The sequence below is a fragment of the Peromyscus californicus genome, unplaced genomic scaffold (genome assembly GCF_007827085.1).
Source record: "Peromyscus californicus insignis strain IS unplaced genomic scaffold, ASM782708v3 Scaffold_7__1_contigs__length_154581171, whole genome shotgun sequence".
NCBI lineage: Eukaryota > Metazoa > Chordata > Mammalia > Rodentia > Cricetidae > Peromyscus > Peromyscus californicus.
Genome location: NW_026294595.1, coordinates 81718067 through 81731318, shown reverse-complemented (window position 1 = coordinate 81731318; position 13252 = coordinate 81718067). Strand labels below are relative to the sequence as shown.

The following is a 13252-nucleotide window of genomic DNA, read 5'->3' as shown; positions in this document are numbered from 1 at the left end:
CCCACTGGCCATGAGAACGACGGCATAACTAAACTGTTCCCAGGCTTGTTATCCCAGTAGACCCTCCTTTCCTGACAGGCATCATGGAGAGTTCTCTAAACTTGAAAGTGCACGTGGTGAATAAGCTGGGCTTTTGATCCTTTGCAGATTCCAGCTCAGTGAGACCAGAGTGTCGCCTGACGTTTTCTGTTTTTGACTAGTTCCCAGGAGGTGCAGGTCACCCTCTGATGCTCTGGTTGCTCTAACCAAGTTCCAGAATGCTTGGTAGCTGTTACAGAACAGGAGTTCATTCCTCACGGCTATGAGGATCAAGAAGTCCGATATGAAGTAAAGTACAGGTAAACTGAGTTTCTGAAAAGACCCCATCTTCTCCATCCTTGTGTGGCAGATGGACCAGGGAGTCCCTCTTGGCCTTTTTCTTAAGAACACTGTTATAAAGGAGCATGCCTGAGGGGACAATTCTCATGATCTAACCATCTTTCAAAGTCCTCACCTAATGCCATCACCTTAAGGGGGGCAGGCAGACCTTCAGACCAACAGCTATGTTCCAATTTTCTAAACTGTTGCCAAGTGGTAGCTGGCATGGAGACTTGCCAAGGCGGGCCAGTTGCACTATTCAGTAGAGATCTTAGTTTATTTTGGGTCTTCTCATACCATGCTCTTCCTTCACAGGTAAGAAGACAGAAGTAAAACATTTTTTGGTAACATTAGTACCCCCAAAAGTCTGTGGAAAAATGGAGAAAGCATGAAAAAATGTACATAAGAAGCCCATGCCTTCATTTTGAGATTTTGTTTGCGTGTTTAAGTGCTGGGGAATGGGCTGTGCACATACAGTGCCGGTTTCTAGCATGTGCTTTTAATATGTATTTTATCATTCATTTATGTGTATGTATGTGGTATATGTGCATGTGGTTGTCTGTGGAAGATAAAAGGAGGTGTTGGATCTCCAGGAGCTAGAGTTGCAGGTGGTAGGGAGGGGTCCGATGTGGGCACCGGGAACCAAACCAGGGTCCTCCGCAAGGACAGCAGGTACTCTTAACCACTGAGCCATATCCCTAGCTCACTTTTAGCTTTTAAAGCTACTAAGAAAATACCCATTTTTAATGGAACAGAAATGATTTACCTTGGTGGTTTGCATAGACTGCTTCACATAGGCTTAAAACATCCCAGTGACATTATAAATACTGTTCGCAGTTCACAGGTAAATAAACCCCAGCTATGCCGTGGTGATTTATGCTACTATCTCTCCTAATTTCCAATTTTAATTTATTATATAAAATACTCTAAGAATGCTATGTAATATACCCATGGCTATTATCAAAATGAGACATCAGGTTTTAAATGCATTCCTTCTTTCCTTTAACAGCTTATGGTGTGAAAGGCACTGTATGGAATGAAAGGCCATTCATTGCCTGACATGGTTGCTTTGAGATAAAAGCTGCTTCGAAAAGGTGATGTCTGTGATGAGTTAGTCCTAATATACATGTTTGAGAGTGAGGATATGGATCTGCTCTTGAGCAGTGATTTCATTACGATTGTCAGACATGGGGCAGCTGTGGCGTGGACTGTGGTCATTGGTGCTCCAAAGATCTGAGTTTCTTCCCTGGTCCAGCTGTTAAGCAATGTGCATTTGCATGAAATCAATTCATCTTTGCTCCACCTCTGCTTTCTCACTTGTAAAATGCAGATAGCAAACACGTCTCTTTAGAGATCGTCATTCCGTATATTTATGTTCTCTCCTTGCCTGATATCTCACTTTAATGCACTGGTTCCCGTCCTTAATCTCACCCCCACAAGCTCCATTTCTAGGGGTCTGAATTCTTGGCTCCACACCTGAGATTCTTAATTGTTTCCTTCTGTTTAGGCAGCTGCAAGAAGTTCACGTGCAAGCAGCCTCCTTCTTCTCTCTGTATCCATGACATTGAACACACATTCTCCCTCCTCAGCAATTACATGGAGGTTACATAACCTGCTTGTTGAATTGGAGACACAGATCCAGAGTAATAAAATTTTACCATTGACAGGTACTTACAGGTGATCCAGGGGCAGATGAATCAAAAAGACATCTTTGCAAATGTAACACAGCTAAGCAGGAAGACTTACAGGGTTATAGATACAGGAATCCAAGGAGGAGACAAATTTACTCTAAGAGACATCTGAATTCTCTGAAGAATGTCCAGGGCAGCAGAAATGTCCACTGGGAATAGGTGGCTGGCATGAAAATGTCTGTCCGGAGGTGATTATGCAAACTTCAACAACTCTGCTAAAGAGACAGTTGTCTGCATGGAACTTCCTGTCTAGGGAAGAGAAGTGAATTCTCAGATTCCTGAAGCCTGTCTCTCCTGCAAGAACAGTAGAAAATGATGAACACGTTGTCAGTTTAATCTTATGTTGCTGGGCCTCAGCTCTAAGGCCAAACTTGTGGAAGTGCTGGTGATTGTCTGTCGCTTGGATTCCCAGTCATGTACATGGCCTCCCTAAGTGGACTTTCACTCCCTGCTATGAGCTAAGTGGGAATATGAGAAAGAATTCTGTGACATAGTAATTACATCAGTTAATTCATTCCTTCGGCATTAAAATAAAATTAATATTTGTTCAATGATAAAAACACCACTTAGAAGATTTAAAAACATATCCAAGTATGGAGAACAAAAATACCAATAGCAATTTCTCCCCTACAAATAATCACCACTAACATTTGGTGTCTGGCTTCTCTCATCTATTTGTGTATATATGAGTGAGTACTTTTAAATCAAATAGGAATTATATAAATCATTTTGAATTCTGCTTTTTCACACTTAGCATTATATAAGCAACATGTTCCAGTATCTCTAAATAGTTCGTGGAAAGTATTTTAATATTTCTACGATAATTGATTATAAGAATATAGTATAAACTTTGCCACATTATTAGCTATTCAGTAATTTAATATTTTTATTATTGTATATTAGGGGTTGGTATAAAAAGAAGTTGGCAAAAAGTTGGGTTTTTTTTTAAATAAAGAGCCAATGAACACACACAAACTTCATGTAATCACTCATATGTGAAAGTTTTAAAGGTCAACACTTGCTGGTGAGAAGGCTCAGTGCCTAAAGGTGCTGATCACCAAACAGAAGATTTGAGTTCGATTCCTGAGACCACATGGTGGAAGGAGAGGCCTGACTACTCCAAGATGCCCTCTGATTTACACATGAGAATCACAGCATGATGCTCTCACACTAGACAATTAAATGTAGTAAAACATACATTTAAAACTTGACCTCCAAGAAGCAGAAAGAAGACTAGTGTTACCAGAGACTAGGAAGGCTACGGCGTGAGAGAGAGTCAGTAGACACAAAGACGAGAGAAATAACCTCACTGTAGACGTGTATTGAAATATCGGATTGTGCCCTGCAAATCCACACAATTGCTATGTTCATTAAAAAGAAAGGTTTGTTTTAAAAGAACCAAATGCAAATCAGTTTGTCTGTTGTGGTCCTGAGGATTTCTGTCCCAACTATTAATTTTTTCTGTGACAGACATAACCACAGGCAGTGTGTAAATATAACTCCCTTTCAGTAAAAAGTTACAGAAACAGCTAGCTGGCAGGTGGGCCAAATCCTCCAGGTTTGCTCTCCTCTGAAATAGTCAACACTGGTGGCTGAGATGGAGCTCAGTGGTAGAGTACTTGCCTAGCAGATAGCGGTCTTGGGTTTGATCTTTGCAGTGCAAAAACTAGAATAGAATAAAACCAAATTTAAAAGAAAAACATCCTCCTAGTAATGAGAATCCATACAGATAGAATGTTGAGTGTAAGGAGCTGAGTATTTTTAATGACCTTGATAAACACTGTTAAGAACATCTCCAAATATCACAAGTGCATTTCTCTAGTCAGTGAACGGCGAAGTCCTTATTTTACCACAGATTTACCACCACAGGTGTGTTAGTCAGGGTTCCCTAGAGGAACAGAACTGATGGAATGAAAAATACACATGTATTAAAGGGATTTATTAGAGTGACTTACACACAGTCATCTGGTTAGTCCAACAACGACTGTCTCATGATAGAAAGGCACAGTTGTCGGGCCACAAGGCTGGATGTCTCAATCCCAATCTGGTGCTGGAGTCCAGGGAATTCCTACAGAGCTGCTGGTATTCAGTCTATGTTGGAATCGCACAGTAAGTTCTAATTCTAGTGAAGGAATGCCTTGGTAGCAGAGTAAATGAACTTGCCGGTCAGAGGGAGGCCAAGCAGGCTAAAAGCAAGAGTTTCCTTCTTCCATGTCCTTTGATGTGGGCTGATACCAGCTGTGGCCCAGATTTAGGGTGGGTCTTCTCACCTCAAGTGGTCCAATCAAGAAAATCCCGCAAAGGCCTGCCTAGCTGCTTGAGTTTAGTTGATTGCAAATGTAGTCAGGTTGACAACCAAGATTAGCCATCACAATAGGCTATGACAGGTTTTTTAATGACTTGAGAGAGATAAATTAGTGTCCTCTCACTGTTTAATAGGGAATTTGAATCATGTTGTTTATACTGTTTATTTGTAAATATTTAATTATCATCAATATTTATAATTCTTTTTGTTTTCTTGGCTCAAAAGACTTCAGGGAGTTTGGAAGGGTTTTTTTTTTTTCACTTTTCTTAAAGTTGGATATCAAACATCTGTAACACTAAATTAAAGGGAGACACATCCAGATGCTGATCATAAATGGATGCTATTAATCTGGGTAATTAACTATTACAACAATTGAGTTAAATACAATGCAAATTTATCTCTCAAACTCCATGTGGTCACACATACCCATTATCCCAGCACTTGGTGGGGAACAGCTTACATGGCCTAGTGTGGGGTTAGGTGCTTTTGTTCTGACATCACATGGCTGTAGCAGGAGGGAGGCAGAACTGCAGGCTCACTTAAGCAGAGGGAGGGGCTTGGTGAGCATCTAGCCTGTCTTGTTAAATAATGTAAGGTTAAGTACCAGTCATCCTAACCTGATTACTAAACAAGATTTCAGACATTTAGAAATAGTCTTTTGATGCTTTTGGTGAAGAGTAATACTTTTTAAATGGAAAATTCTCACTAGAGAATACTAATATAAAATATGTTTCTGTAAGGAAGAAACAAAATGCCAATGGCAAAATCTATAACTACGTCAGTTTGGGGCCACTGTTTAATTGGATGAAAGTGTGTCTGTATCAATAAGTAGCTTCATACTCCTGGAGCATCATCAAAATTTGCACAGGTCTTAACCAATTTTCTTCAGAATGAGAAGATTTAGACTACTGGTTTAGTTTACAGAATGAGGCCAAAAAGAAATTTTCTAGCTTAAAGAGTGAGAAAAAGAAGCATCCTGACTTTTTTTTTCCTCTTCCAGGGATGGTGCTTAGAAGCCCTCAGAATGGTTCAGTGTTTGACATATCATCGTTGGTTTCCCTACAATACAGTCTCTAACAAAACTAGGCTATCTCCTCTGGCAACAAGATTGTTTACCTCTATACCAAGAAGGTTGGGAAAGCACCTAAATGCACATGCGGTGTGTGCCCAGGTAGGTTGGAGGGGTTCGTGCTGTGAGACCAAAAGTCCTTATGAGATTGTCTAGGACAAAGAAGCGTGTCAGCAAGGCCTATGGTGGGTCCCTGTGTGCCAAGTGTGTCCGTGACAGGATCAAGCGAGCTTTCCTTATTGAGGAGAAGAAAATTGTTGTGAAATTGTTGAAGGCATAAGCACAGAGTCAGAAATCGAAAGAAGTACACAGCTTTTTAAAATAATAAAGGTCAAGGCTTTGTCTGTAAAAAAAAAAAAAAGGAAGCATCCTAGAAGAGAAAATTCAAATACATGTCAAAAAATTCAAATACAATTTCTTTAACTAATCATTCAATACATTTAAAAAACATAACAGCACATTTAACACATTAATACCATCTGCCTAGCAGTGAAGCCAGGGAAAGGAGACCCTTAGAGATGGGAGTGTAATGAGGAGCCTTTACATTTTCCTTTTCTTAGATAAACAGCATTGCTGGTGGAACTGGCATTGGTTTCCATGAGAACACTCACAGTGTTCTCCTTAAGGGACGGAGAAGGGAGGTGGCTCAGTAAGCATCTGCCACACAAGCGTGAGGACCTGAGTTGGGACTCCTCAGAACCCTGGTGACGCTGGGGTGGAGGTGGGCAGTGGTGCGTATCTGTGACCCCAGTGCTCCCAAGGAGAGATGGGTGGTGGGCACAGGGGAATTCCCGGAAGCTGGGACACCCGGGCCAGCTAGGCTGGCAACCAAGAAGCACTGCCTAAGACAAGGTCAAAAGTCAGGACCTGATATTGTCCTTGTGTTTGCCTCAGTACACACAGTACCTCCCCCCATTCAAAGATAACTTATTTATTTATTGTAATTTTCCTGAAGAAAGCACAAAGCCTGATGGTCTTTCCAGCCTTTCTAGTTTTAGGATGTCCATGCTAATTGATGCTAATGCAGATAACGGGCCAGAAAGCACAGACAGAGTGAAGCGTGCTCAGCAACCAGTTTAACTCCAGAAACTCCAAGAGAACAAGATTAACATTGTCTGCATCTACACTCTTCAAAGAAGACCACAGTCCCGCTGTTTCTATCCCTGCACCCCCCTCATCCTCCCCCCCCCGTCCCCCCCCCATCCCCACCGCCCTGTTTTCCAAGTATGGAATTCCTCAGCTCCCAGCGGAGTCTTGTGGAGATGCAGCACACTGTTTGACTTGGCGCGGTTCACCACCCTGGCAGACGATCAAATAGAGGGCACAGGAGTGCAGGGAAAGCTGTAAGAAACTGTCTTCGCTGTTGCCCTGACTGCCTTCAGGAACTGAAATCTCAATGGTGAGTGTCAAGAAGCCATGGATCCTACCCCAGCACACACAACTCCAATGTAGATCCAACTTAGAGGAAGCACAGACATTTACAACTTTGTAAGTCTTTTTTAGAATTGTACCTGTCTCAGCTTTCCAATAAATGTACTTTTATAATATAGTACAACGCATTTTTTTGCCATAGGATTCTTGAATTAAGTATGTAAGTAGAGTGTAATGGATGAGTCTCGGCTTTGAACTCCAAAGACCCGGGTTCTAGTTCTGCAACTAGCGGTTCTTAGCTGCTACATTTTTGTAAGGATGCTTAGCACCCCTGGGCCTTGATTCGTGTATCTATTAAATAAATAGTGCCTGGAACATCTCCCTAATTCTTCTATTAGAAGCAAATGAAAACTTCTATTTGTGGCCACATAAAAATATGTAGAAGGTATTTGGTAAAAGTAAAGAGGAATATCGTTATGTGAGGTTATCAGCATGATGAGTGTGAGTTTCACAGCATGTCAGATGGCACTGAAGAACAGACATTTTAAGCAATCTTGTTTGCAAGGAGAGAATGGGACCCAGGAGAGAATCAAATAGACCATTTTCTGGCTCCCAGCTATGGATGTCAAGACAATCCATGCTAAGAAGAAAAGAGTGGACCAAGATGCACATAAAACAGCAAAGCTGTACAAGCTCGGGGAATGACTGGTGAGATGTGGAATTTCTAAGTCAAGCAACTGATAGATAGATTGTGTATTTGGGGGATACTCTTGGCATGGGTTTTGTGCCATCTGGAAGGTTCCTCCCACTGCCTAGGCATTCTTTCACTCATAGAATATAAACCCTCTTGGTTGTATTTCCTAAGTCATTTTCCAGGCGCCCAGCAGACACTTTCTGCATGTTTATTACATAAACTAACTGGGGAACTGGTGAGATCAACCCTCAGTTTTCTATGCTGTTATCTGCAAGAGGTGAAGAAATGCTGTAGAAACTGTCCCTGCTTTCTGGATTCCCTGGCCTAGGAAACAAAAGATGTAAATATATATTAAAGTAATGTATGGCTCCTATGATCCTGTGCTTACCAATTCTGGAAAATAATCACAGATGTGAATTTAGGCTGCTCCACAATTTTTGCTTAGATTCTTTAAAAATTTCTTCTAAATTTTTGTTCAATTTTTTCTTTAAAACTTATAATATTACCTAATTGGTAAAAAGTATTTTAATAACTACCCACTCCTGGTTCTTCCTAACAATAGCATGGCAACATTTTAAATATTTCCAGAGATTTTTGTAAGTATGTACATATATAGGCACAAGTGTGCATATATTCATTATTATTTTCAAGTGTGAATTAATTAAAATAATAGCATAGACATGTACTATTCTAAAAAGTGTCTGAGCAGCATGTCTTAGAATTCTCCCTCTATTTTTCTCAACCTAGTTCATTCTTTTAAAAATGCCACTACAGTGACCACTGCAGTATTCCCACTCACAGGGGACACCTTATGAGGCTGCACAGTGAACAGCCTTGTTTATATAGCGTGAGTCTGCTGTGGCTCAGCTACTTGATCCTCAGTTGATGGATGGGTTGGTTGGTTCCAGTTTTCCAGCATAACCCGCCATGCTTCAAGGAATATCTCTGTACAGACTGTAAAAGCTGGGACATCCAAATGAGTTTGATGAAATCATTCGTTTTAAATCATAAACTTGAGATCAGAAATTGCTTCCTGGGTTGTTACATTATCTAAGTGCATACATTGTGCAGCACCGATATTAAAAACAAACCCAAATAGCCTGTTGAGAAACTGGAAAGGACAAATAACCCCGGTTTACTCTTTACACCCAGAAGCTCTAACAGCTTAAAGCCCTCTCTACTCTCTTACACACAAGGAAGGTTTCGAAATTAAACTTTAGTCAGCCTTTCTGCCTTAGGTCCATTTGATTTAGTTGTGGGAATTGAAGATACACATCGTCATTTGAAGCAATTCATGTGTCTGTGAATGGCAGCATTTCTTGTCCACAAAAGATAACTTTATGGCAAGCTACATGTCTACTGAACAGCTTTGACGTTGTGTTCTTATAGATTCATGTAGCTGATGCACTCAGCAGAGATAGATGCCCCCATCCTATAATGCTTTTGATCTCTTTTTTTGTTGCAGAAAGCATTTGAATATTAAGGGCCATTTGTCCCCGAGGTGCTGTCACAGTAAACATGCTGACACTCCTGAGGTGCTCTGTCATTCCTTAGGTGACAGTGTAGAGACCAAGTCTGTTTGACACCAAAAGTAGCTTTAAGGAGTGCAGACCTCTTAAGGAGACACTGACTAATGAGTCCTACTTAATGAAATTGCTAAGCATTGGAAATAGCATCTCCAAGAGGGGGTAGAGAGACAAGAGGCTTCTTGTCCAGTTGGCAGTGATTTGTGGTATTGATTCTGGCCTTTGGCTGGAACTTGAACTACACACAGCAGAGGTCCAAGTGCCTTGACCTCGAGTGCAATGTTTACTCCATCCCAGAAGGAGTCAACTTCCCGTGCTTGAAGGAAGGGCAGTGGAGTGGCTGGAGGAAAGGACGCTGCTGAAAGCACCAGAAGCCACTCCCCAGACATGAAGGTCAGGGACCACACTCAAGGGTGAGCGAGACTGTCTCCCTGTGAGGTACCTCCTAGACTGCCCTCATCTGCAGCTTTGTTCTGAGAGATTTGCTGGAGGATTCTCAGGCTTCGAGCAAGTCTTCTCGCAGTGGCAATGGCAGACCCTGTGGGGCTGATCCTGTGGTATAGGCAGTCTGCCCAGTGCTTTGGTGGTGACGAGGTACCTCTGTCTTTAAGTAGCAGACATGTACATGATTTGCCTCACTCCTCAAGTCAGCTACCAAATTTTGAAGTTGGAAAATATCAGGAGCATCAGGAGCATCAGGAGCATCGCCTATCAGAAGCTGTTGCTCTTGAAAAATGAATGAGCCAGCCTCCTGAAGGTAGATCATTTAGGAGGCTGCTGATTCTACCATATGGCTTCCTTCTTGGGAATTTGAATGTTTGCATTTTCCCTTCCTCCTCTTACTTCTCTTTCTTGTCCCAATTACCGTCATCTTCTTGAGATTCTTTGATTATACGCATGGCATTTTCTGCTTACTAGCTGCCATTCCGTGAGAAGATCGTCTCTGTCTACTGAAGAGGGTCTTGGATTTGCAAGCAGATGCACCTGGATTTAAAAACAGACTGGACTTCTTCCTCTGTGTGCCTTTGACTGTTACTTTCTCCCCCTTGAACCCGTTTCCTTGCCTCTGAGATGAAGATAGTGACGTTGGCTTTGGAGTTTCTCTCTGTAATCCATGGACATTCATGTCATTGGGATCTCCGGCCTGGACAGTGCAGTTCTTTAGTATAGGGTACCTGAGATTCCTGTTAGTGGTACCATCATTTCCAGGAGGTTTGAATTTGAGTCCTGGATCTCTTGTCTAAGCTCACTCCCATCAGTTGCCCTCTGAGACCCTCCTTTAGAATCTGAGTGGGTGTGCTAAGGTCTTCCTAAAGCTCTTGCATACATTTTGTAGGGCTGCACAATGCTGTGGGTCTCTAGCTTTGGCATTTACTCCATGTATCTTGGTGGTGGTGGGGGGGACGACAACACACACAGGCCAATAGGGTGTAATGTAGAAGCCCCCACGAGAGCTCCATGAATCTGAAACTTTTACAGTGACTCCAAATCTTGGCTTTCTATTATCATGACTAAGAAAAGTAGCAACACCCATGAGGAAGAGAGATGGGGAGGAACAAAAAAAAGTAAGACTGCCTGCAAAGCACTCAGCACGGCTTCGTGCATATGATGAGTGTCCAATACGTATTAGCAATGGCTCTTCTTTCTTTTTGCCAGTCTGTATGGCACGTGTCTTTAGCTGGTAGAACTTCAGTATGCCTGAATTAGACATGAATATTTAATTGGAATTAACTTCTGGCTTCTCTGGAAAACCCCAGTGCATACATAAATATAAATGAGTGGAACACATTGAGTATCACAAATAGAGAATTTGCATCTGAAGGAGTCGCGAGCGTTGAGACAGCCTCCCAAACTGTTGCAGGCTTCTCTATCCAGAGTATTGTAAGAGGAGCTAAGACTGTCTTCCCATGATGCTCTTCTAGCTATTCTTGACCAACTATCAGCTGTCTGAGGGCTGAGGCACGGCCCAGGTCAGATGCCACTTCACTCAGCAGAAGTGATGGAGAGAGTAGCTTGCTTTCATAACCTGTCTATTCAGTGATATAATTTTAGGATGCACTCCAAGGGGCAGCATCATGAAAGTCTGCTGGGATACTCTGCCAGGTAACTTAACCCAGGCTGAGATGTTGCCCAACAGAATCAAAGCAGGGTTTAAAGTCAGCTGCTGCCTTTATTACACATTTAAAACTTGGCAAAGGAAGTTCTCTGGGTTGGGAGCACATGAAAGCAATCAAGGCAGGGAAAGGGTGGTTGAAGGGAACAGCTGGACTCACACGTCTTAAACCATCCAAGTAATACTACAACTTCCAAAGGTACCTGCTTGGATGCTCTGAAAGTAAGCACAGCCTCTATGTCCTTTCTTCTCTAGCTACTGGTGTCACGCATGAAAAAAAAAAAAAAGAAGAAGAAGAAACGAGGCAAGAAAGGGTTTTATATATCGAGGCCACATTTGTCAAGTCTTGAATCCCACGCAGATCTGGGAACTGTGGATCAAGCTGAGCTCCAAACTTTCAACTCTCAAAAGCACTACTTACCCCAAGTAAAAGGCAATTTTCCAGCTCAGAGGAAGGCGGTGCTGCAAGGCTCAGGAAAAGAGGTCAGGAGACTCCTTGTACATCAATCAGCTCCTGGAAAACAACATGTCAATGAGTTAAGTGAACACGAATCAGGCACATATGGATTGAATTTCCCTTGAAATACTCCTGGGGTCCAAGTTTTAAGGGGTGGAGTGGAGGAGGGGTGAAAAAAAATCTTAGGAAAATCTGCAGCCCCAGAATATCTGAAAATACTTCTAAACTGTCGACCAGCAAGGCTGCAAATCCTGCTGACCTGGATCAATGCTGGGTCCAGCTGACCTTTGCTTTCTTTAGATGAGTCTGGATCTGAGACCCGTATGACAGCCAAGGACTTCCCACCCTTGATCTGAACTTCGTTCTATGGCAGGTCTGCTAGAGAGTAGCTTTGAAGCTCCAGGGAAGGGAGCTGGATTTATTTCAGTCAGAAAGCAAACTGTGAGAAGCATTCAAGGTGACCAGATACGACTGCCAGTAGCTTGCACTCAGCAACTCCACCAGTCCATTGGAGGACTGGAATCATAAGGAAGGAAAACAGAAAGTCATAAAGACATGGGAGAAAATCAGGTGACTTTTTCAGGACCATCCTCAAGAAAGTGTGTGGCACAGTGAAAATGTCCTCCACACCCACAGTTCTCATAAAATATTAAGAGGATATGCAATGCTAGGGTCTGTGATAACATGGAACAGTATGTGTTGGAAGGAAAAGAAGCATTTGTGCTTTTCATCCAATATAAATTTCATGCATGTTAACACTGTCTAAATCTGACTTTGAGTTGCCCCTGCAAAAATTCGATGTGGAGGGTAAGTTACTTCAGTGATTTCCAGACAGAATCTAAAATTGGTTGATACCAAGTCCTTTCCCTAGAAAGCATCATAGAAAATTTAAGCTGAGAAACATACATTTTCAAGGGAAACCTGCTGAGAAACAAGATGTATTTAATATATTGTTGTTTTGTGGGGGCACTTTACAGTTGAGCAACCCCCATTTTCTTCAGGAAAAAGTACCAGACTAGAAACTTCATGATGCCCAGGAACTGTTGTCCCAGCCTTTTCCTCTCTCCTCTTCATCTTTTTTTTTCCTTGGAGCAGGAGGCAATCAGAAATAAATGTTAATGGGATTATTATTTTTTAAACAAATGATTCCCTGTCAAGAGAAGAATTCTTTCACAATTGTCAAATTGTGTAGACGATGTTCAAATGGCCCATTCATTCCCAGCAGCACCACCAAGTTGAAAACATACTTTTTCTGGTGTGCAGTTGATTGATGTACATTCCCACATCAGGCTAATGGCACTTTATTTTCCAACAGTAGCCAGTAATGAGTGACCTTGAGTGCATATTGTTTTCCTGAAAGGCTTTGTTGCTCTGTTTCTTTCATAAGCACCCCAAGGAAGCAAGGCCTCTGTATTGGTGTTTTGCAGCAAACCTCATTTCTTTCATGGCTTTCTGTAAAAGAATTTGATACAGGGATAGAAGCTAACCTCAGTGAGTAAATGAAATATTGATCCATGCTACTCTGGCCTTGCCTTCACCTTGTCCCAGGGCGGTGAGTTACTGACTTTTCCGTTTTGGCTGTAATAGGAATTATTACAACAGGCCTGTGCAAGTAATTACTTGGCATGGTAAAAAAGGAGGGTCCATCATATATTTCTGTGGAGACGTT

General features: G+C 41.9%; 1 pseudogene; it reads left to right on the top strand.

Annotated features, from left to right (window-relative positions):
• The first annotated feature begins 5377 nt into the window (after nt 1-5377).
• LOC128100951 (60S ribosomal protein L34-like) lies at nt 5378-5747 on the top strand (annotated as a pseudogene).
• The last annotated feature ends 7505 nt before the right edge of the window (nt 5748-13252 follow it).